Below are 25,888 nucleotides of genomic sequence, written 5' to 3' on the forward strand. Positions count from 1 at the left end.
AGTAACAAAGCAAAGACGTGCAGATTTGGTGATCTAACAGATGAACTCATAAGAGACAGACTCATGTGTGGCGTGACCAATGATGGTATGAGAAAAAATTATATTGAAAGACAGTGAGTTAACACTAGCCAAAGCAATAGAATTGTGTCAAATCCACGAACTAACAGATCTGCACACAAAAACTCTTGCAGCGCCTAAAAGCAACACTAACGTGGACAGTCTGTACCACAAGACAAAGACTAAAATTACACAAGGATTTAAACAAAGATCCAACTCTGATCGCACAAGCTCTCAGATCATAAATTGTAATAGTTGTGGAGGTAAGCATGAAGCAAAAAAGGAAAAATGCTTAGCTTATGGTCAACAGTGCTACAAATGTAAAAAATTTAATCATTTCAAGAAGTGCTGTAAAACTACACCAGAGCACATGCTGAATAGACGGAGAAGAGCCGTAGACCAGCTCAAACCAAAAGAAACTTCCACAGATAGTGCAGATGAATCCTACTATGTGGATGGGGTGTCACTCGAAAAAGCTGCTTTACGAACTGAGGAAAAGAAAACCCCTCAAAAGACTGAGCTAATAAGCACTGTGTACATCAGTGGACATTGATTTTAAAGTAGACACAGGAGCCAAACGTAATTTCATTTCTGAGGAGTTGTTCATGAAAATAAAAAATGGAGAGGATTTAAGCTCATCGAAGAAGACCAGGCTCATAGCCTATGGAGGTGAGGAGATACCCACAGCAGGCTTGGTTACTTTCATCTGCCACTTATCAGAAAGGGCATACAACCTCTCGTTTTACGTGATAAAAAGAAACATGAAACCACTGATAGGTCTGCCAGACTGCTTACAAATGGAACTGATCTCGTTCAGCAAGTAAATTCATCATGTGACAACAGATGATGTTTCAAACTTTGCTGTAACATATTCATATTCAGTAACATATTCAATGAGACTGAACCCAGCAGTTCACCCAGTTGTAAAACCTGCACGCAAAATCCCAGCAGCCATGCAGGCAGGGTTGAAGCAGAATTACGAAGAATGGTTAATATGGGTGTTCTTACCCCAATCTCGGAGCCCACCGAATGGGTATCATCAATGATGGCAACCCACAAAAATAATTCAGAGGAGATAAGACTATGCATTGACCCAAAAGACCTTAATAAGGCCCTCCTACGTCCGCACCACCCCATGCGTACAGTAGAAGAAGTCGCATCTAAAATGCCGGATTCCTCTGTCTTTTCCGTTTTGGATGCGAAAAGCTCATTCTGGCAAATTTCTCTTGATGAAAAATCATCAATGTTGACAACGTTCAACTCCCCATTTTGGAGATAGCGATTTCTAAGCATGCCATTTGGAATCAGCACAGCGAGCGAGGTGTTCCAAAGGACAATGGAACAAATATTCGAAGATTATGCATGCGCTATTATAGTAGACGACATCCTTGTGGGAGGAAAGGATGTGGAAGAACATGACGAAAATCTTAAAAAAGTGCTGGATCGTGCACGAAAGGTCAGACTTAGACTTAACCCTCTTAAATGTAAGATTTGGCTGTCAGAAGTATCCTATGTAGGACATGTATTCACCAGTAAAGGACTGAAACCGGACCCTTCAAAGATCAAAACCATCACAGAGATGGAAGTCCCAGAGAATGTCACAGCTCTACAACACTTCATAGGGATGGTTAACTATCTTGGAAAATTCATTCCAGGTATCAGCGACCTCTCAGCACCCTTAAGAGAGCTGACTCACAAAGATATGGAATTGTGCTGGCTTAAACAACATCAAGATACATTTAATAAGCTGAAAGAGGTCATCGCAAGCCCACCAACACTGAGATATTACGATGTCAAAAAACCTGTTACACTGACGTGTGACGCTTCACAATATAGACTTGGCGTGGCATGCCTTCAACAAAATGCTCCCATAGCATATGCTTCACGAACCCTGACACAAACCGAGAGACAATATGCTCAAATCGAGAAAGAGCTTCTTGCAGTGGTGTTTGCATGTGATAAGTTTCACGACTACATATACGGAAAGAAAATCCACATCGAAACAGACCATCAGCCATTAGTGACGATACTCAACAAGCAACTGCACATGGCTCCAGCGTGATTACAACGCATGATGTTAAGGCTTCAGTTGTATGACTTTGTGATAAGTTATAAAAGAGGAAAATAAATGTTTCTGGCTGACACTCTTTCACGTGCCCCAATGAAAAACACAGAAGTGTTAAGCAGTGAGAAGGCCGACTTTGAAGTAATGTCTGTTGAGCACATCCGAGAGACAATATGCTCAAATCGAGAAAGAGCTTCTTGCAGTGGTGTTTGCATGTGATAAGTTTCACGACTACATATACGGAAAGAAAATCCACATCGAAACAGACCATCAGCCATTAGTGACGATACTCAACAAGCAACTGCACATGGCTCCAGCGTGATTACAACGCATGATGTTAAGGCTTCAGTTGTATGACTTTGTGATAAGTTATAAAAGAGGAAAATAAATGTTTCTGGCTGACACTCTTTCACGTGCCCCAATGAAAAACACAGAAGTGTTAAGCAGTGAGAAGGCCGACTTTGAAGTAATGTCTGTTGAGCACATCTCGCCATCAAGGCTCATTGAGTTGGAAGAGCACACAGCCACAGATCCAACATTACAACAGCTTTCCAGGACAATACAACAGGGCTGGCCAGACCGACAGGCAAAACTTTCACTTGAACTCCACCAGTACTAACCATACAGAGATGAGTTGACAACGAAGGATGGGGTTGTGATGAAAGGCCCAAAAGCTGTGATCCCTAAGTCACTGCAGAAAGAATATATTACTATTCTTCATAGAGGGCATCCTGGAGTAGAATCAACCAAACGCAGAGCACGAGGTGTAGTGTTTTGGCCTTCAATGAACAAGGACATTGAGAAGGAGTGTGCTTCATGTTTGGTCTGCAATGGTATGAAACAGCACCAACAAAAGGAACCACTGAAGCTACATGATACTCCAGAACGTCCCTGGTCAATTGTTGCAACTGATCTATTTGAATGGAATGGCCAACATTATCTTGTCCTGGTGGACTCATATTCAAATTGGGTTGAAATTGATCTTCTTCGCAGTCACCGCTGTGATTGCAAAATTAAAGAGACACTTTTCAGTACATGGCTGTCCGCAAAAAGTGATCACAGACAACGGAACACAATTTTCCAGTCAACAATTTAAAAACTTTGCAAGTTCCTGGGACTTCGTTCATGTAACAAGCAGCCCGGAATATCCACAATCCAATGGATTAGCAGAACGAGCGGCGCGAAATGCAAAAGAGTTGATGGAAAAATCAAAGCTAGACCGAACAGATGTCTTCCTAAATCTACTCAATTTGAGAAACATACCTTGTGATGGAATTCTCGGGTCACCAGCCGAAAGACTTCTGTCAAGACAAACACAGACAACACTCCCAATTGACAGAAAGTTGCTAGTCCCTTCCACCAAAAGCCATGTCATGGTCAGAAATCGACTTGCACAGAAGCGTCCTCAACAGAAGCGGTATTATGTCACGGTTGGTAAACCGTGATCTCTGGGTTTTGCACTTTGTGGGTGAAGTTTGTGTGTAACGTGTCAGCACTGATTAGTTTGTGGGCGTCTCCGTTAATTGTCATCAGCAACAGCTGTCACTCATTACTCATCCCTATATATTGGCTTGTCTAGCGTCTTGTGTTCGTGAGAGCGTTGTTTCATGTTTGTAACCTATGCCTTGCTTTCTTGTGTGTTTCTGCGTTGGATGTCCGTGTCTCCCCGGAACCCCGTCCACTCTACGCAACCCACCACCAAGCAACACCACTTACCTTCGGCTCGCTTCCCTGCAGTTCCTGTGTCACCCTCTCCTGCTGCCAACTCACCTCCGCCTTCCGGATTCGTCATTCCTCACCACCATCTTGGACTGTGCATTCCTCCCAGCGTTATTTGTGTCTCAGTTTCGTATTGTCTCATTGTCTTCATTAAATCTCATTAATCTCGCACTTGCTTCCTGCCACTCCTTCACCCAATCGTTACATATAATGACAAAAGCAGCAAGCCACTCCATCCAATTTTCAAAGGTGAAGTAGTCAGGTTACAAACACCTCAAGGGTACAAAAAAGTGGGAATCATCAAAGACATCTGCAAGGAACCAAGATCGTATTTGGTGAAATCAGAGGGCAGGGATTATAGAAGGAATGGTAGACACATCTTACCAGTCCCTGAGACTTTGCTACAACAAAATGATGAATACAACCCAGCAGAACATTCAAAAGTTTGTACACCAGGGAAATATTAAAGTTTCCTTTCCGATCACCCAAGTGCACAAGTGACTGCTACTGACTCTGAGTTAAAATCAGAATCCACTGTACCTGCCAAAGAAACAGAAAAAAAACTTTAAGTTCAAGTTCAAGTCTGCTTTATTGTCAATTTCCACATGTACAGTACAGTACATAAATACAGAGAATCGAAATTGCGTTACTCTCAGACCCCGGTGCATACAGATAACATTAACATTAAAGCCTAAAAAATCTAGATCAAATATAACATGTAGATACAACTGTGTGACTCGCTCAGGCGTTGTAATCGCGCTGGAGCCATGTGCAGTGGCTTGTTGAGTATCGTCACTAATGGCTGATGGTCTGTTTCAATGTGGATTTTCTTTCCGTATATGTAGTCGTGAAACTTACCACATGCAAACACCACTGCAAGAAGCTCTTTCTCGATTTGAGCATATTGTCTCTCGGTTTGTGTCAGGGTCCGTGAAGCATATGCTATGGGAGCATTTTGTTGAAGGCATGCCACGCCAAGTCCATATTGTAAAGCGTCACACGTCAGTGTAACAGGTTTTTTGACATCGTAATATCTCAGTGTTGGTGGGCTTGTGATGACCTCTTTCATCTTATTGAAAGCATCTTGATTGCCAGCACAATTCCATATCTTTGTGAGTCAGCTCTCTTAAGGGTGCTGAGAGGTCACTGAAACCTGGAATGAATTTTCCAAGATAGTTAACCATCCCTAGGAAGTGTTGTAGAGCTGTGAAATTCTCTGGGACTTCCATCTCATTTCAGTCCTTCACTGTTGAATACATGTCCTACATAGCATACTTCTGACAGCCAAAACGTACATTTGAGAGGGTTAAGTCTAAGGTTGACCTTTCTTGCACAATCCAGCACTTTTTTAAGATTTTCGTCATGTTCTTCCACATCCTTTCCTCCCACAAGGATGTCGTCTACTATAATAGTGCATGCATAACCTTCGAATATTTGTTCCATTGTTCTTTGGAACACATCGCTCGCTGTGCTGATTCCAAATGGCATGCGTAGAAATCGTGACTCGCTCAGGCAGAATCTCGAAATTAAATATCCAAAGTATATCTAGTGACCTACTAGGAGAGTGTTAAAGCATTTGGACTCGAGTACTCCATCACTGTTTGAAGTAAAATGTTTTGTTTTTTCATAAAATGTGACACTTTAAGTGCCAATAGCATATTTGGTTATACATTCTTTGATTTTGAGTTGATGTGGATATTTGTTGTTATAAGCTGATGAGAGATTACTAAAGAAAGGGGATGTAGAACATTGATTATATGATCTTAGTTATATATAAATCGCAATTGTACTTTTGGGTATTGCGTAGTGAGGACGTAAAGACACATACGTAAGTGATTGGTCTAAAAAAACTACATGTGATTAGTATATTCAGTTCTCCAGTAAAGAATCAAAGTTATAGTAAACTGAGTTATGTGTCCATCATTCAACATCATATCTAGCGACCTTTACTAATTCAAGTAGTCTATGCAAAAAAAAAAATATATATAAAATTCAAACCTGGATAGCTTAATTTATATATATATATATATATATATATATATATATATATATATATTATATATATATATATATATATATATATATATATATATATATATATATATATATATATATATATATATATATATATATATATATATGTTTTATTACTGAGTGTAACTCAGTATTTTATTTCACTCATTAACAGATAAATGGACAGTAATATTTTTGTGTTTTGATAAAATAAGATTTCTTAAATGCATTTTCTGTATTTTAAAGAGGAAGCATACTTTGCAGTACAGGAGGCGCACAAACCTGGATGAGCCATCTGTGTCAGCAACAAGCTTTTCCAGAGATGTTCAAACTGAAGGACCTTCTGAGCCAAAACAAGCTAAACTGGAGCATACAAATATATGTATGCATCACACAACACAGTCAAAAATGAATTCATTGATTTTCAAGTTTGTTGTGGAGGATGTGCAGTCATTTACAGCTCTTGAACAACCAGCATTCAGGAAGTTAATTGAAACATTAAGTGGAGGGAAAAGGGTCATGAGTAGGAAGACATTTTGTTGCCAGACTTGAAGCAGCATATGATCAGATGAAGAATGATCTAAAAAGCAAAACTTGACACAGTATGGTCAGTATGTACAACTGCTGATTTACGGTCATCACACAACAGAAGCTATTTTGGAATGACTTGTCACTGGCTTGAGGACAAACTTGAGAGAACGTCTGATGCTCTTTTCTGTACACAAATCCATGGCAGACACACTTATGAAACGATTGTTGCTAAAATTCAAGAAATTCATGCTTCCTACAACATTGAATACAAAGTTCGGGCCACTGTCACTGATAACGGAAGCAATTTTGTGAAAGCATTCAAAGAGTTCTCATCTGGCAAAGACAGTGAAGTAGTGGAAAGTCATTTTGAGGATTTAGGCAGTATTCTTTGTGAGGAAGAAATGGGAGAAATAAGTTATTTTCTACCACCCCACCAATGGTGTGCTGCTCGCACATTGAACTTAATTGCTTCAAAAGATCTAGTGGATGCCATCTCCAAGTTTCCTTTACGCAGATTACACAATAGTGCAGTCGCAAAATGTGCAGCATTATGGAACAAAGCCCATCGCTCTACTGTCGTTGCTTATGCAGTCGAGTCGATTGCAAACATGAAACTTCTTGTTCCTTGACTCGATTGAACTCGGAATATTCAGCTGTATCCAGCATAACGGAATTGACAGACTTGTTGAATGTCCCACATCTGATGTCCCATGAATTAACATATCTAAAAGAATATGTTGATGTGTTGAAACCAGTGGCTACTGCACTTGACATTTTGCAGGGAGAACAAAAGTGTTACCTTGACATTGTGATACCCACATTGTTAACACTGAAAAGAAAGCTACAGGAGAAGATTTCAAATACACAGTTTTTCTCTGAGATCATTGACACAACTGTCAAGGCAGTTGACTCACGCTTCAAGCAGCTGTTTGATAGTGTTGATGCAAAATTAGCCACAAAAACAGTTCCACAATTCAGACTATGGTGGTTGCCAGAAAGTGAATGGGAATATCTACGAGCAAAGCTTATAGATGAGGTTTCACAGTTATATCATCATACTGAATTTCCTGCTCCATCTGACAACACTGGAGAAACTACCAAAGAGGAAGAATTCTTTTCATATGGACCTCAAAGGTCTGGCAGAGATGGATGAATAGAAGCAGTAGAAGAAGTACAAATGTACCTTGATGGCACAAACAAAGAGCTGACATGCCTAAGTGAAAAAAAATATTCATCAAATTTAACACTGCTCTGCCGTCAAGTGCCCCAGTTTAGCGACTGTTCAGCCATGGTGGCAATATCCTAACAACAAAGAGGAGTAGTCTTTCAGATGAACATTTTGAGCAGGTGCTTCTTTTGCATTACAACGGTAACTTTGCACTACAGCTTTCAAATAGTGTATGATATATACTTGAGGTATAGAAAATATTCTATTCTCCATTTCTCGCATCACAGACTGTCAAGGCTTCAGTGGAACGTCGAAAAGATACAGTAATTGTTCATCTCAGTTGGGCCTTTGATATGCTTCATTTAAAATTTCAAGTGTTTTGAAATGAAATTTTTGACCTAGAAATGCTATTGTTGTGAGTTTCATGTTCTTTAATATTCATGTTCATTCAATGTTGTTATTGTTTGTCTTTTCCTTGTGGTTACTATGCACTAGGGGTGTAACGGTACGTGTATTCGTACGGGACCGTTTCGGTACAGGGTTTTCGGTACGGTGTACGTGTGTACCGAATGACCGAATGCAATATTTTGTGTGCGGAACATAGGTACATTTTCGTGTTTCCAAACAAACATATTAAGTGGCGGAAGTCTCCGCGTTCAGCGCAAATCCCGCCCTGCAGCTGATTCTAAGGCCGGTGACACACTGGCTGCGTGGCGTGAGCGTGGCGTTTCTGCTGCGTGTCAGTTCCGTGACGGCTGCTTCGCGTTTTCTGAGTCTTTATACACCAGAATCATGCCTGACGCGGCGCTGGCACGCTGCAGCTGTAGGTGACATAGAGGGAGGCCGCCGACAGACCAGGATCTTGTCTTCACGACAACAATATCTATACTTCATGTTGAGCATAAATATAAAGCCTACTGATAAAGGACACCGTCAACAGTATTGACAGCAAAATAGACTATGTTTGATAGGTGCAATATGCCAGTGTGTCACCGGCCTAAGGTTTTCAAAAGGCATCACGCGAGTGTGAACCACTACAACTAGGAAAAAAATGATTGTAATTCAAACGCAGCTCCCGTCGACATTTAAACAGACCTTTGCTCTTAATTCGGATCGGTCCAATGCAATAACGAAATCTGAGCAGGTCTAAAAACTGAAAAGCTGCACCTTACACTTTGGAAAAGTTATATACATATTTTAAATATGAGCAGGCCTACAAGGTGGGATTGGTAATGCTGCACTGTAATCATAGTTATTTATTTATATTTTTCATTATATTTTATTATATGATATTGGTTTGAGACTGAGAGTATTTTATTTAGTGGGTATACTATTTATTTAGTATTTTAATATATATTTTATTTAAAAAGTATTTAAAAAAAGTGTAAACAAATTGTTAAAAAAAAGTTTATAGTAATAAACAACCTGCAGTTTAATGTTTGCATTTCTTTCCTTTACTGTACCGAAAATGAACCGAACCGTGACTTTAAAACTGAGGTACGTACTGAACCGTGATTTTTGCGTACCGTTACACCCATACTATGCACTATGCAAATGTAATTGCTCTGTGAATTTTGTCGTTTTCAAAATTCATGTTTGCAATGTGGCTATTATTTGATGTTTTTCATTGATACTGTAATATACATATAATATTTTAGATTAAATATTAGACCTAGCAGTGATATTGCTATGAATTAAATGTTCCTTTTCAGGAACTTGAGCTGCGTCAAGCGCTTTGGGGGAAGTCCCTGACGAGACCGACTCTGAATATCGTGTACAATCTGTCCAACGGAAGGGCGTGAAGTTACGGGCGGGGTGACGTAGCGACCAGGAAGCTATAAAAGCATGTGCCGTGCAGCTGGCTTCAGCTTCGCGTCTATCAGCAAGCGCTCTGTGTGTGCATGTCAAAAGTCTGTCCCGTTGGTCCTATTTATTGTTGTCTGTCCCGTAGCCATTACAAAGATCGCTAAAACAGCTCAATATGCCTAAAGTGAAAGCAAAGACCAAACATATAAAGGGCGATTCCAAGCCACATTATAGATTGTGTGTTCCTCCCTGCCCTCACTACATTACGAGTGGGGATACACACAGTCTGTGCGTGGCTTGCCTGGGATCGAAGCAAGCTGAGTCGGCTCTCGAGGGGGCCAACTGTCCGCATTGTGAGCGATTGCCAATGCGGACGCTTCAATCCCGGAGGGCTCTCTTCGAGGAGGGAGCATTCACCAGCGTTCCCCGCGGTGCTGGCCCCGCTTCTGCCGAGGCAGAACGGCTGCTGCACTCGTGGGGTTCGCAGGTGGATCTGTCAGAGGGAATGGAGACGGGCCAGTCCTTATCTCCTTCCTCATCTGCCAGATCCGGCGCCCAAACCCTGGGTTCGGAAGCACGCTCGTCGGTTTCTTCCCCCCAGGGTGAGGAATCAACTCTTCACCTCTCTTCCTCCGAGGAGGTTGATGTGGAGACGGTTGCTGGGGATTCACCACCCCTGTCGCCCCAGTATGAGGAGCTTTTGGAGGTGGTTACACGGGCAGTAGATAAATTAAAAATTGAATGGCCTGCCGAAAAACATTCTGAGCCGCAGAAAAGCAAGCTAGATGAACGCTTTCTGCGGCCGAGGCAACCACCTCCACGTCGGAGCCTACAGTTTTTTCCCGATCTCCACGATGAAATATCGAGATTGTGGAACCACCCATATTCGACCCGCCTCTTCGGCCCCGATTTACTATATTATGGCAACGTGATGGGGCTGGGAGAGCGGGGTTATAGAACTATGGCAGCCTTAGTGGCCGCGGAGAGGCATTTGTGGCTGACCCTGTCAGAGATAAAAGAGAGAGACAGGGTCTGCCTCCTGGACGCCCCGCTTCAAGCCTCCGGCCTGTTTGGCGACACAGTCAACACTGTCGTCGACAGGTTCCAGGAGGCACGCAAACAGACGGCGGCGTTCCAGAATTTCCTCCGTCGTCGCTCTCGTGGTACATCTGGGCGGGAGATGACCACGCCACATACCGGCTCCTCATACCGGGATGCGCAGAGACAGAGTGTCGCCGCTCGTGCTCCCCCACGATGGGACCGAGGGCCTCAGTGACACTCTGAGTCGGGGGCTTCCAGGGCTAAGCCCGATTTAAGATCTGTTATCGAAGCCCGGAAGTCCTCGACGAAAAGATCCTGATGCCAGGATCCAGAGGGTAGCCTCTACTGAGGTAGAGCGCGGTCCACCTCGTTATACGGTGCTCGCCTCTCCTCAGTGCCCTCCGGAGGTCGTTCTGCCAACCCTGCCAGAGTTTCAGGGCGCAGCGGCCTCCAGCGAGCGCTGCTCCCAGTTGTTTCCGCCCGCGAGCATAGCGGAGCTGGGATGCTCGCCACCCCTTCGGGGGCCTCTTACACCAGAGGTCAGTCTCGAGAGACTGATTCCCTTAGTAGATTATTTAGCAGCGTGGAAACTACTGCCAAATGTATCTCATAGGGTCCTGCTTACAATAGAAAAAGGCTACTGCATTCAGTTCGGTCATCTACCACCAAAATTCAACGGGGTTACACCGACAGTAGTCGGCCCCCGGCAGGCTCTGGTTATGGAACAAGAAGTGAATACCCTATTAAGGAAGGAGGCCATCGAGGTGGTCCCTCCTCTAGACAGGGAATCCGGGTTTTACAGCCGGTATTTCATTGTTCCAAAGAAATATGGGGGTTGCATCCGATCTTAGACTTACGTCACCTGAACCGCTTAGTTATGCCACTGAATTTCAAAATGCTCACTGTCAAGCAGGTTGTAGCTCAAATCAGATCCGAGGACTGGTTTGTCACAATAGATCTCAAAGGCGCATACTTCCACATATCCATCCTTCCACAACACAGGAAGTTTCTTAGGTTCGCTTTCGGGGGCAAAGCTTATCAATATCGAGTACTTCCCTTTGGCCTCACACTCTCACCCCGCACGTTCACGAAATGTGTAGATGCGGCTCTGGTATCCCTCCGTATGCAGGGCATCCGCATTCTAAATTATATCGACGATTGGTTGATCCTAGCTCAATCAGAGCAGATCGCGGTTCGACATCGAGATGTCGTTCTCGCACACATGGGGGAGCTGGGTTTGAGACTAAACGCCAAGAAGAGTGTACTTTCTCCAGTTCAGAGAACCACCTATCTAGGCGTAGTGTGGAATTCGACCACGATGCAGGCACGTTTGTCTCCTGCTCGGATCGAGTCGATCCTCACATCAGTCGAGAGAGTCAAAGAAGGCCAGTCACTCACTGTCAAACAATTCCAGAGATTGTTAGGGCTGATGGCAGCTGCGTCCAACATGATACCTTTTGGCCTGCTGCACATGAGACCCCTACAGTGGTGGCTCAAGTCCAAGGGCTTTTCCCCGAGGGGAAATCCACTTCGAGTTATCAAGGTCATGCGGCGATGCCTTCGTGCCTTAGACATGTGGAAGAAACCTTGGTTCTTGAATCAGGGCCCCGTGCTGGGAGCTCCTTGTCGCCGTGTAACGCTAGCGACAAACGCGTCCCTCACCGGTTGGGGTGCGGTCATGAGTGGCCATCCTGCCCGCGGTCTGTGGAGTGGTTGCCATCTGACATGGCACATCAATTGCCTAGAGATGCTAGCAGTCTATCGAGAATTGAAATATTTCCTCCCAGACCTGAGAGGTCACCATGTGTTGGTGCGCACCGACAACACATCAGTGGTCTCTTATATCAATCACCAGGGGGGTCTGCGTTCACGCCCCTTGTACAAGCTGGCACACCAGATCCTTCTGTGGTCCCAGGGCAAACTCCTCTCGCTCAGAGTAGTGTATATTCCTGGGAGATTGAATGTGGGAGCAGACATACTGTCGAGGCAGGGGCCGAGGCCCGGGGAATGGATGCTTCACCCCAGGGTGGTTAAGCAGATATGGAGAGTATTTGGTACAGCCCAGGTGGACCTCTTTGCAACTCAGGAGACATCACAATGTCCCCTCTGGTTCTCTCTAGTTCATCCAGCTCCTCTGGGACTGGACGCTATGGTACAGACCTGGCCGAGGCTTCATCTGTACGCATTTCCCCCTATCGCTCTGCTCTCGGAAGTTCTGGCGAGAGTACGCCGGGACGGGGTCCGTCTGTTATTAGTAGCCCCGTTCTGGCTGTGCCAAGTATGGTTCTCAGATCTAGTCTCGCTCCTCGACGGCTCTCCGTGGGAGATACCGATCAGGACAGACCTACTCTCACAGGCGCAGGGCACAAAAATTCACCCTCGCCCGGAATTGTGGAAGCTGTGGGTGTGGCCCCTGAGGGGGCACAACTGTTAGCAGCTGGTCTCTCAACCGAGGTTGTTGAGACCCTCCTCCAATCCAGAGCTCCCTCTACGAGGAAACTGTACGCCCTGAAGTGGAAACTCTTCACTTTATGGTGCAGAGACCGCCAGCTTGACCCTGTTAACTGCCCAGTTGGTACAGTTCTGGAGTTTCTACAAGCCAGGCTCTCTGCGGGGTTAACCCACTCCACCTAAAAGGTGTACATGGCGGCCATAGCTGCTTTCCATGTCCCTTTCAATGATCAGTCAGTGGGTAGACACCCCCTAGTTACACGTTTCCTCCGCGGTGTGCTGAGGCTGAGACCTCCAGTACGATCCCGTGTTCCCCCCTGGGATTTGGTTGTGGTTCTAGAGGCTCTTTGTAAAGCTCCATTCGAGCTAATACAAGGTATCTCAGATAGACATCTGACACTTAAAACTGCCCTGTTACTGGCTATCACCTCTCTCAAGAGATTTGGAGATCTTCAGGCCCTTTCGGTGGCCCCTACCTACCTAGACTTTGCCCCTGGTATGGCCAAAGCATTATACCCTCGAGCGGGTTATGTTCCGAAGGTTCCCTCTGTTACACCACAACCTATCGTACTGCAGGCCTTCTGTCCTCCTCCTTTTCGGGAGCCAGACCAGGAAAAGCTAAATTGTAAGTGTCCAGTGCGAGCACTAGACGCATACGTCCACAGAGCTGCCCTGTGGAGAAAATCTGACCAATTGTTTGTTTGCTACGGTCCTCCTAAAAAGGGTTCTCCTGCCACCAAGCAGACCCAAAGTCGTTGGATAGTCGAGGCTATCAACGTCTCCTATGAGTCCTCTGGTCTTCCCCCTCCTTTGGGGGCCAAGGCTCACTCTACTCGGGGAATGGCGGCCTCTAAGCAGGTGTGTCCCTCTTGGACATCTGCAATGCTACGGGGTGGTCCACGCCCTCTACATTTGTCAGATTCTACAACCTTGATATGCGAGCCACCCCGGGCTCTTCTGTTCTCTCGCCTTAGCTGTGCTCTTCGGATTCACACGAGGCAGGGATTTGGAAGTCTGGCAGCGTGGGCACATCGTTCCCCAAAGCGCTTGACGCAGCTCGAGTTCCTGAAAAGGAACGCCTCAAGGTTACGTATGTAACCCTAGTTCCTTGAAGGAACGAGACTCTGCATCGCAGAGCCATACTCCCGGCACCCCTTCCGGCGCTTGTTTCTTTACTCGAAGCTTAAGCCAGCTACACGGCACGTGCTTTTATAGCTTCCTGGTCGCTACGTCACCCCGCCCGTGACGTCACGCCCTTCCGTTGGACAGATTGCACACGATATTCAGAGTCGGTCTTCCCCAAAGCGATTGACGCAGCGTCTCGTTCCTTCAAGGAACTAGGGTTACGTACGTAACCTTGAGGCATTTTTCAATATTGGCTTTTGTAATGTATTTGTTTTCTAAACGTACTTAATTATAAAGAAATATGCTTTAAAATCATAAGAGGTGATTTTGTTTTATTCAGTGTTACTAGCAATCACTAACAGCATGGTACATTAGTGTTAGTATTTTGTAAGAAGTAACTGTCCATACATTGCAATTGAAAAATAAACTATTGTGTCTCTTTTTGGTGAATTAAATATATTTTTTCTTTGTATCTGTGAAAATGGTACAAGAGTAGGCTAACTGAATTTATGTGATATCAAATAAGGTTTATTATATTACTGACTACAAATTTTGCAATGTAATCTGTAATCAGTAACTGATTACATTTCAGAAGCAATCTATCCAGCTCTGCTGGTCACACATAGCTATGGACTTCATCACAGGCCTACCTCCGTCTAGCGGCAACACGGTAGTCCTTACTGTGGTGGACTGGTTCTCGAAGGCCGCACATATTATTCCCCTCCCCAAACTGCCCTCAGCGAGGGAGACAGCGACTATTGTCCTGGATCACGTTTTCTGTATTCATGGCCTCCCGGTGAACGTGGTTTCTGACAGGGGTCCCCAATTTGTGTCTAAGTTTTGGGTAGAGTTCTGTCTATGGCGTTATTTTTTAGTCAAAAGTTATGAGCGTGTAAGACATGCTCACGAGCACATTATGTTATTTCACACGTGCAAAAATGAACCTTCAGCTGGCATGATAAAAGTACTCGCGCACAAATTCAACAACCGAGAGGTGTACAGGTAGCTGCGAGCGAGCGCCTGGCATACTCTCATATGGTAACTCTGCTTGTACAGTGGAATCCTGCTCGCACGCAGTGGGCTTCTGCTCGCGGAGTGCTATTTTGCTCAGGCAGTGGATTTCTGCTCGCTCAGCTGATTTCTGCTCCCTCGAGTCTACATGACTTTTGACAATTTGGGGGCGGAAACCAAGGAGGGCATTGACCCTCTTATGATTGGTCACTTTCACACAGGGACATCCTTGTACCTTGATTGACAGCTCTCATTACAGGAAGCACGGAGTTGGGTTAAGTTACCACCGAAGAACCACCTTTGTGAGTGAAACAGGTTCCGTAAATGTGCTGGAGGGTTGGGAGAGAGACACCAATGATCTTCTCAGCTGCTCTCACTATGCGTTGCAAAGTCTTTCGGCAGGAAGCGTTGCAGGCGTCATACCACACAGTGATGCAGCTCGACAGGATGCTCTTGATGGTGCCTCTGTAGAAGGTGTACATGACAATCTCCTTCGTCCTATCCACGGGCAGAGAGAGATTGTTGTCCCTGCACCACCCGGCCAGGCGGCTCACCTCGCTCCTGTAGTTTGTCTCATCTTTGTTGCTAATGAGACCCACCACAGTCGTGCCATCCGCAAACTTAATAAAGAGGTTGGAGTTGTGTCAGCAGATTGGGTCAGCAGATTGAAGAGGAGGAGGCTCAGCACACATCCTTGGGGGGCCCCAGTGTTCTGTGTGATGGTGCTGGATGTGTTGCTGCCGACCCGTACTGCCTTAGGTCTTCCAGTCAGAAAGTCCAACAGCCAGTTGCACAGCGAAGTGTTGAGCCCAAGCTGGACCAGTTTATAAATGAGCTGTTGAGGGATGATTGTGTTGAATGTTGAGCTGAAGTCTATGAACAGCATTCTGACATATGAGTCCTTTTTGTCCAGCTGAGTGGACAGCAGTGGAGATGGCATCATCGATCGACCGGTTGGACCGATATGCAAACTGGAAGGGGTCCGGGGAGGGGGGGAGGGCAGACTTGATGTGGTGCATGATTAGCCGTTCAAAGCACTTCATGAGGATGGGAGTAAGTGCAACAGGACGGTAGTCATTGAAGCAGGATGGAGATGGCTTGTTCGGAACTGGAATGATGGTGGTAGTTTTGAAACATGTGGGAACAACATCTTGACTCAGTAAGATGTTGAAAATGTCTGTGAAGACATCAGTGAGTTATGCTGCTCAGTCTCTCAGTACACGCCCAGGGATGTTTTCAGGACCCGGAGCTTTGCGAGCATTGATCCTGCTGAAGGATCTTCTCACGCAGTCTGGGGTCAGTATCATCACATGGTCGCCGGGAGGAGGTGGAGTCTTCTGTGCAGTGATGCTGTTTTGTTGCTCAAAGAAAGAGAAAAAGGTGTTCAGCTCGTTCAGCAGAGAGATGTTGCCGTCAAGTCACCTTTATTTATATAGCGCTTTAAACAAAATACATTGCGTCAAAGCAACTGAACAACATTCATTAGGAAAACAGTGTTTCAATAATGAAAAATGATAGTTAAAGGCAGTTCATCATTGAATTCAGTGATGTCATCTCTGTTCAGTTTAAATAGTGTCTGTGCATTTATTTGCAATCAAGTCAACAATATCGCTGTAGATGAAGTGTCCCCAACTAAGCAAGCCAGAGGCGACAGCGGCAAGGAACCGAAACTCCATCGGTGACAGAATGGAGAAATAAACCTTGGGAGAAACCAGGCTCAGTTGGGGGGCCAGTTCTCCTCTGACAAGACGAAACCAGTAGTTCAATTCCAGGCTGCAGCAAAGTCAGATTGTGCAGAAGAATCATCTGTTTCCTGTGGTCTTGTCCTGGTGTTCATCTGAGACAAGGTCTTTACAGGGGATCTGTATCTGGGGCTCTAGTTGTCCTGGTCTCCGCTGTCAAATCAGGGATGTAGAGGTCCTTTCTAGGTGCTGATCCACCATCTGGTCTGGATACGTACTGGATCCGGGTGACTGCAGTGACCCTCTGATCTGGATACAGACTGGATCTGGTGGCTACGGTGACCTCGGAATAAGAGAGAAACAGACAAATATTAGCGTAGATGCCATTCTTCTAATGATGTAGCAAGTACATCTGGTGGTATGGGAAGTGTTCCCGGTTCCGGTTTACCTAATTAATTGGATATTAAAAGCATATTAGTATGTTATGTGTAAGATACACATAACATTTAAGAGGTTAAAGAGATGGGTCTTTAATCTAGATTTAAATTGCAAGAGTGTGTCTGCCTCCCGAACAATGTTAGGTAGGTTATTGCAGAGTTTAGACACCAAATAGGAAAAGGATCTGCCGCCCACAATTGATTTTGATATTCTAGGTTTTATCAAATTGCCTGAGTTTTGAGAACGTAGCGGACGTAGAGGATTATAATGTAGAAGGAGCTCATTCAAATACTGAGGTGCAAAACCATTCAGGGCTTTATAAGTAATAAGCAATATTTTAAAATCTATATGATGTTTGATAGGGAGCCAGTGCAGTGTTGCTGTCACAGGTCCATGGTGGGGGCTTGTAGTCCGAAATGGTCTGTATCCCCTGCCACAGGTTCCTAGTTTCTCTGCTGTCGCTGAATTGATGGGCTATCCTCATGTGGCAGCCTGCTTAAACATGTCCCAGTCAGTTGTGTTGAAGCATTCTCGAATAACCTCTGATGATCCTTCTGGCCACACTTTAATCTGTTTGTGAACTGGTTTGGTGACTTTAATGAGCGGTCTGTATGCAGGCATTAGCATGACAGTGATGTGGTCTGAGGCTCAGAGGTGGGGGAGGGGGAGGGCTTTGTAAACTCCTCTCTGTGTAGTGTAAACAAAGTCCAAAATGTTATTACCTTGTGTTGGAAAGTTAATGTGTTGGTGTATTTTTGGAAACACACTCTTTAAGTCAGCAAGGTTGAAATCCCCAGTTATGATAAGAAAAGCAACGGGGTGTGCTGCCTGCTGCTCACTGATGTGCTGGTACACTTCATTAAGTGCGTCATTCCTGTTGTTGTTGATGTTGATCAGGGGAATGTAAACCGAAATAAGCAGTATAGCAGTATATTCCCTCGGCAGATAGAACGGCCGGCACTTAATAATCATAAACTCCACCAGGGGTGAGCAGTGTTTGCAGATCACAACAGCATCGCGGCACCACGCGTCATTGATGTAAACACAAAGCCTGCCGCCCCGGGTTTTTCCTCCCGTGACGAGAGCTCTGTCCGCTCGATAGCACGTGAGCTGGTCGAGCTGAATAGCACCATCTGGAATGCTGTTGCTGAGCCATGTTTCCGTGAACACAAAAACACAACAGTTTCTTACAGTCCTCTGAGTTGAACGTAGTAATCGAATGTAGTCCAGTTTATTGTCCAACGAGCGTACATTAGCCAGTACGATGGTGGGGGCTTGTGTGGGTTAGCCGTTAGTCTAGAACGGATATCTCAGCACGTACCCCTCTTCTGCTTCCTCTCATACCGCTTGTGGCGCCTCCGCTGTGGGCGAGATGCAGTAGTTGGGGTCGGTGATGGTGTAGGCCTCCGTAGCAGACCGAGATCCCGCAGCTGTTCCGCGTGCGCAGAGTTTAACTGGAAAAATGCGGTTCTGCCGACATCGAGCAGAAATGCTTTTGTATGTCGCGATGACGACATACAAAAACATTGGTTTTGCAGCGTACAGTGTCACAGACAGAATGAGACAATCCACCGGAAAAAAGAATGAATGATAGGCGAAAGATAGTTTATTTGAATTTTGGCGCTCCCTCGTGACGCGCTCTGACGCACCTGTCAGCTGATGGAGGCGGAACTTATAGTGATTGCCTTTTCTTTTGTTTGTTTTATTTTTCAACAGTTTTTATATATGTGAGAGTGTGTTTTATGTTGAATGTGAATGTATCTGCATGATTACCATCTGTTTGAGTGCAAATCAGCCCAAATCAGCTCGCTATTACTATATGATCACAGCTATCAAAGTGAACCCGTCTATATGAATAGAGAGAGTGGATTATTTACTTTGTCACATTTGTGTTATTACCATCTGTATAAGTGGCCATCGGCACTTATTTGCATCATAATTCATTGTAAATGCTGCATTTCTAGCAATCTCAGGATTTTCTGTAATTGGCAAACAAAGTTAAATCTTTTTTTTTTTCCTTATTATTCTTATTTTTCTTACTCAAATTATTCTTATTGTATTTTTCTAGTGCTCAAATAAATAACTTATATGATGTCTAAGTTTCTGTCTAGTGTTTTATAATTGAAAAAAAAAACTATGCAGTGGTATGTTTACTGACTAAATAGTTTGTAGAAGCCTTCAATACTATTGGGAAATATATTTTTTTTAAATTTGGGGGGTGGGGGGTCTAGACATAGTCTCAGAAAAATATTTGCAGGAGTCTCATTTTTCATGATATCTTATTCAGATTTGAAATAGAAACTCATGAGACATGTGGTTTCAACCCATTACTTTTCTAGATTGCTCCAGGACTCATTTCATGTATTTTTATATAAAATAAAAAAAATATTTAAGTGTGGTAAAAAATGTTCAAGGCACGTCAGTGTCTATAACTTTTAATATTTGTGAGCATTATCAAATCTGGTTGATGAAAAGTAAAGACCAAAGTGTCTTCTTTCCAAAGACACCAAAATTATGTTTGTAACACACTGAAGTAGGAAACTGTTACAAGTTATAAGTTTGGTAGAGCACTTTCAGCTGTGAGTCCCATAATGGGGGGTGCTGGCTAACAGGTTAATGTTGTTGTCATTGTTGTTATTTATGAGTGGTATTAGTCTGCTTTAAATAAGTAACAAGTTAACATTGGAAAGATATGAGACTTATAATACATTATAACTATTGGAAATATGATCCATTGTGAGTTAAGTGGATACATCCATGATGTGGTCAAGCTTTTTTTCTCCCAAAATATTTGTCTCTGTTATTTATCTGGGAATGATGTGGCTCTAATAATGAGATAACTTGAAGCCAGTGGTCTTCTAAGAAGATGCCCTGGAAAAACTACTTCAGCTGTGGACCAAATTACACTTGGCATATTGATGGTTAATATTATTAAATATTAAGTGAATATGAATAAATAAACTAGTGTTACAGATGCTGAAGAAAGTCATAGATATCAAAAACGAGTAAAGCATTAACTAGTTTTCTGACTGATGTTTTGATTAAATAAAATATATTTATTGTGATGCATAATATATTTATTGTGAAATTTTACAGTATAATTTGTTGTAGGAAATGACAAATTGAAATTGAAACTTTAGAATATGGGTACATCTTGGTATTGATCGGTATGCAACCTGTTAATTTAATGAAGTTCATTTCTTTGTAAATTTAGTCTCTGAAATGTAATCTAACTTATTGTATTGTTCTGTTAACATACTTGAAATTGCCTTAATAGATTTTCTAGGAAAATTATTTGGCTTAAGGCTGGCACCTCAGACTGACAGCAAACCATTATTGCAAGGTACTTCTATGATGCCATTAAAGAACACAGTGGTATGTATATTTGATATCTTACAATTATTATGCTAGAAAAGAGTTTTTCATATCTGAAGATAATAGTACTATTATTAAAAATATTATTTGTATTTATTATAGGTTGCCCAAGAATTATAAGTGCATACAGAGGAAAAGAAGATCTTTTCGTCAGACAGATGCAAGTGGCATTTCACTTCCGGGAGTGTGGTGATCAGGGATGAGACTCCTCCACACTGGGCACATTGGGCATAAATAAGAATAATATGTAATAAATAAATGGATTTATATATTATAATGCATGCAAAATATATATTTTCTAACAAGAAATAATATTTAGTATTTTGTTTTATTAGAGAACTGAATGGTTCAAAATTATGCTGAAGAAAACATGGATCAAAAAATGGCAGGTGACATTTGAGGCGAACATTGTTTTTGATGCTAAATTTAAGTATTTTTCTAATAGATTTACTTGATGGAATCTGGCATGCTTGATTTGGACATTCCTGTACACATGTAGGTTAAAACTTATTGACAGCCCTCATGTATCTGCTCTCATTAAAACATTAAATGCTAACGTACATAAATTGCCTGCAATATGCACACCTTCCCCTTCTTGAGAGAGAGATGAACATAGAGCAAAGACTGTGGAACACTCACAACATTCTCAAGCAAAGGAATGTTCCAGGTCAATTTTGTCACGCTGGTAAATGAAAGATCCAAATGCAGAGATAACAGGAATAACAGTCTTTAATGAAAAAATATATAACAAAGGCAGTCCGTCTTTTCAGCACACAGAACTGGTAAATAGAAACTTGAACAAACGGAAAGACTCCTGTCTCGATGAGTGACAGAACAGGACTCCCTTGTAGCAGACTCGAAGCTCAGGAGTAGATAACTCAGGCAGGGTGAGAGAACCACATTGGTCTACAATCAGCAGCAACAGCAGCAGAATACAGCAAAAACTTAGGGGCTAGACTGTTCCAGGCAGACAAGACAAGAATAGGTGAGTACCTCTCAATACAGACAGGATGTAACTGCTGACAAAACGCATGACATGTAACAATAATCCAACCAAGAATCTACCCGAGCAAACACCAGATAAAGGGTGAACACTTAGGGCAAAGTAGAAACAGGTGTCATAGCAAATCAGCGCGAGCGCTGATTGCAATGACAAACAGGTGCATGAAGAGAGAGAGGTCAGCGGGACAGACAAAGAGTAATATAAAGCTAATAAGGTGTGTGTGTGTGTGTGTGTGTGTGTGTAAATGAGTGAGAGCGTGCGAGAGCGAAAACGGAAGAAAAACCTGACTCATGACAGTACCCCTCCCTCAACGAGCGCCACTAGGCGCTCGAGGAAGGAGCCTGACGGGACCGGTAGAAGTCGTCAATCAGCGAGCGGTCCAGGACATCCCGGGCTGGAATCCACCGCCTCTCCTCAGGACCATACCCCTCCCAGTCCACCAAAAACTGGTGACCACGCCCCCGGGGACGAACGTCGAGTAGCCTTCGAACTCTGTAAATGGAGGCCCCCTCGTCAATAGGAGGAGGGGGAACGGAGGGACGTGCGGGCGCACGAATAACGGGTTTAATGCAAGACACGTGAAAAACCGGATGAACACGGCGCATCTGACCAGACAGTCTTAGCTTTACAGCGACTGGACTGATGACCTTAACAATAGAAAAGGGTCCAATAAAACGAGGCATGAGCTTGCGAGACGTCTCCTGAATAGGCAAATTGCGGGTGGATAACCACACCCTCTGACCGCAAAAATATCTGGGAGATCTCACCCTGCGGCGATTAGCGGCACGACGAGTACGTTCCCTAGTCTGACATAAGGCAGATCTCACCCTCCTCCAGGTACGCTTACATCTCTGAATAAACGCCTCGACGGACGGAACCGAGGCCTGAGACTCCTGGGCGGAGAAAACAGGCGGTTGGAAGCCAAGGCAACCCTCAAACGGGGATAACCCAGTGGCGGACGATGGGAGAGAATTATGAGCATATTCGGCCCATGGTAACTGCTCGCACCAAGACGCGGGATTCTGAGAGGTAAGACTACGCAGCATGCGACCAAGAATCTGATTGGTCCTCTCGGCTTGCCCATTGGTCTGTGGATGGAATCCTGACGACAGACTGGGGGAAGCCCCTATCTGGCGACAGAACTCCCTCCAGAACAGAGAAGTAAATTGCGGACCTCTGTCAGACACAATGTCCGAAGGAAGACCATGGATCTTGAAAACGTGATCCACCATAATCTGTGCGGTCTCCTGAGCCGACGGTAATTTAGGGAGCGGAATAAAATGCGCAGCCTTAGAAAAACGGTCCACGACGGTGAGAATGACCGTATTGCCAGACGAAGGGGGAAGCCCGGTAACAAAATCCAACGCAATATGCGACCAGGGACGCGAAGGAACGGGAAGAGGTCTGAGAAGACCCGCCGGAGGATTATTACTAGACTTAGTCTGAGCGCAGATAGAACAAGAAGCAACAAAACGACGAATATCGCGCTCACGAGTGGGCCACCAAAATCTCTGGCGGATGGCCGCTAAAGTACCTCTAACTCCGGGATGCGCGACTAATTTAGAAGAATGACCCCAGCGAAGAACCGTCGAACGAGCAGCCTCGGGTACAAACAAAGTTCCCTCAGGAGCGCGGGGCGGTCTTGCAGTGTGAGAAAGAGCACGCCTGACCGCTTGTTCCACTCCCCAGACGGCTGCCCCGACCACAAAGTGCTGAGGTAAAATCCTCTCATCGGTCGAGGCACCCTCTGATGAGTCAAACTGCCGAGAAAGGGCGTCAGGCTTGAGGTTCTTAGAACCGGGTCTAAATGAAATGGAAAAATCAAAGCGATCAAAAAATAATGCCCAGCGGGCCTGACGAGCGTTAAGACGTTTAGCAGAGCGAATGTACTCCAGGTTGCGGTGATCCGTCCAAACAATGAATGGTACACTGGCTCCCTCAAGCCAGTGTCGCCACTCACCTAGCGCCAGACGGATAGCCAAGAGTTCTCGATTACCCACGTCATAGTTGCGCTCCGCGGGCGAAAGACGGTGGGAGTAAAATGCGCAAGGATGAACCTTGTCATCCTGGGAGGAGCGTTGCGACAAGACAGCTCCTATCCCAATTTCGGAGGCATCGACCTCAACAATAAACTGACGTTCTGGATCAGGAGTGATCAGGATGGGCGCAGACGTAAAAAGCATTTTAAGACGGTCAAACGCATCCTGAGCAGTCTCAGACCAAGCAAATTTGGACTTGGACGAAGTGAGAGCGGTAAGAGGGGCGGCAACCTGGCTAAAGTTACGAATAAAGCGCCGGTAAAAATTCGCAAACCCCAGAAATCGCTGGAGTGCGACTCGAGAATCGGGAACAGCCCAATCAAGAACTGCTCGAACCTTGTCAGGGTCCATACTAATCCCCTCCGCTGAAACGACCGAACCGAGAAAAGTAACCGATTGGGCATGAAAAACGCATTTCTCAGCCTTGACGAATAGGCGATTCTCTAATAAGCGCTGCAGGACACGGCGAACGTGTTGAACATGTACCTGGAGAGAGGGTGAAAAAATTAAGATGTCATCCAAGTAAACGAACACGAAAACGTTAAGCATGTCTCTTAAGACATCGTTTACTAATGCTTGAAATACAGCGGGAGCGTTGACCAAACCGAAAGGTAGAACCCGGTACTCAAAGTGACCGACAGGAGTGTTGAACGCGGTCTTCCACTCGTCTCCCTCCTTGATACGCACTAAATGGTAGGCGTTGCGCAAGTCTAATTTTGTAAAAACCCTTGCGCCCTGTAGGATCTCAAAAGCCGACGACATAAGAGGCAAAGGATAACGGTTCTTGACTGTTATGTCGTTCAGCCCTCGATAATCGATACAAGGACGCAAAGAACCATCCTTCTTCTTTACAAAGAAAAACCCAGCGCCGGCGGGAGACGAAGAAGGAGTAATGATCCCCGCATCGAGAGATTCTGTAAGATATCCTTCCAGAGCCTCTCGTTCGGGCGCCGAAAGAGAGTACAGTCTACCGCGAGGGGGCGTGGTGCCAGGAAGGAGCTCGATAGAGCAGTCATACGGACGGTGAGGCGGTAAGGATACCGCCCGGGAACGACTGAAAACCGCCCGCAGATCATGGTACTCCTCCGGGACACCAGACAAATCATCAGGCTCCTCCTGGAAAAGAGGAACAGAAGACACGGGAGAAACAGCGGAAACCAGACAATTTACATGACAAGCTAAACTCCATGAATGAATAGACCCCTTAACCCAATCAATGTGAGGATTATGTTGGATAAGCCAGGGATGTCCTAAAACAATGGGGGTAAAGGGAGACTGAAAAACATAAAATGAGACTGTCTCATGATGATTGCCGGAAACAGTGAGACTAACCGGACTGGTGACACGACGAACAGAAGAAAGCTCTCTGCCATCCAGGGCAAAGACAGTGGCGACATCAGTCAAATCAACTAAGGGAATCTTGTTCTCACGAGCCCACATCTCATCGATAAAATTGCCCTCCGCACCCGAGTCGACGAGGGCAAGACCGGTAACAGAAAAACCAGCCCAACGGAGAACAGCGGATATAGTGGTTCGAGACCTTGGTGATGAGGAGATGACAGAAGCGCTCACCAGTACTCCTCCGTCTACTGGCGAGCTTTGGCTTTTAAACTGCAGGATGAAGCGAAATGGCCCGCCGTACCACAGTAAAGGCAGAGACGGTTAATAATTCGCCGCTGTCTTTCCTCCGGGGAGATGCGTACGGCCCCCAGCTGCATGGGTACAGCATCAGGTTGGTTCTGAACAGAAGCAGTAGCAGAAGGAAAGTTATCACAGGATGTGAAAAGTGGAGAACGAACTCGACGCCTCTGCTCGAAACACTTGTCAAGGCGGATGGCCAGGTCGATAAGTTGATCGAGCTGAGTTGGCGACCCCCGCGCGTAGATCTCCTCCTTAAGGTCTACATTCAACCCTTCAAGAAAGCGAGCAGTTAGTGCAGGATCATTCCACTCACTTGTAGTAGCCAGAGTCCGGAACTCTATCGCGAAATCTGCAACAGATCTTCTGCCTTGACGTAGCACAGCAAGTAGACGTGATGCCTCGCTGCCGAAGACGGATCTATCAAAGACCTTGATCATCTCATCCTTGAAAAGAGTGTACTTGCTGCAGCATGCTGACTGCGCTTCCCAAACTGACGTACCCCACTCGCGTGCTCGTCCCGTGAGGAGAGAGAGAACATAAGCGATGCGGGCCCGATCCTCTGCATACGTCTGGGGCTGAAGGGAAAAGACAACTTCACATTGGATGAGAAAAGCTCTGCACTCCGTAGGCTCACCCGCATAACAGGAGGGATTGTTGACTCGTGGCTCAGAGGGCAGCTGACGATTGTGAGACATGGCAGATTCCTGATGCAGGTGAAGTAAA

Source organism: Carassius carassius, chromosome 28 (assembly GCF_963082965.1).
Source record: "Carassius carassius chromosome 28, fCarCar2.1, whole genome shotgun sequence".
NCBI classification, from domain to species: domain Eukaryota; kingdom Metazoa; phylum Chordata; class Actinopteri; order Cypriniformes; family Cyprinidae; genus Carassius; species Carassius carassius.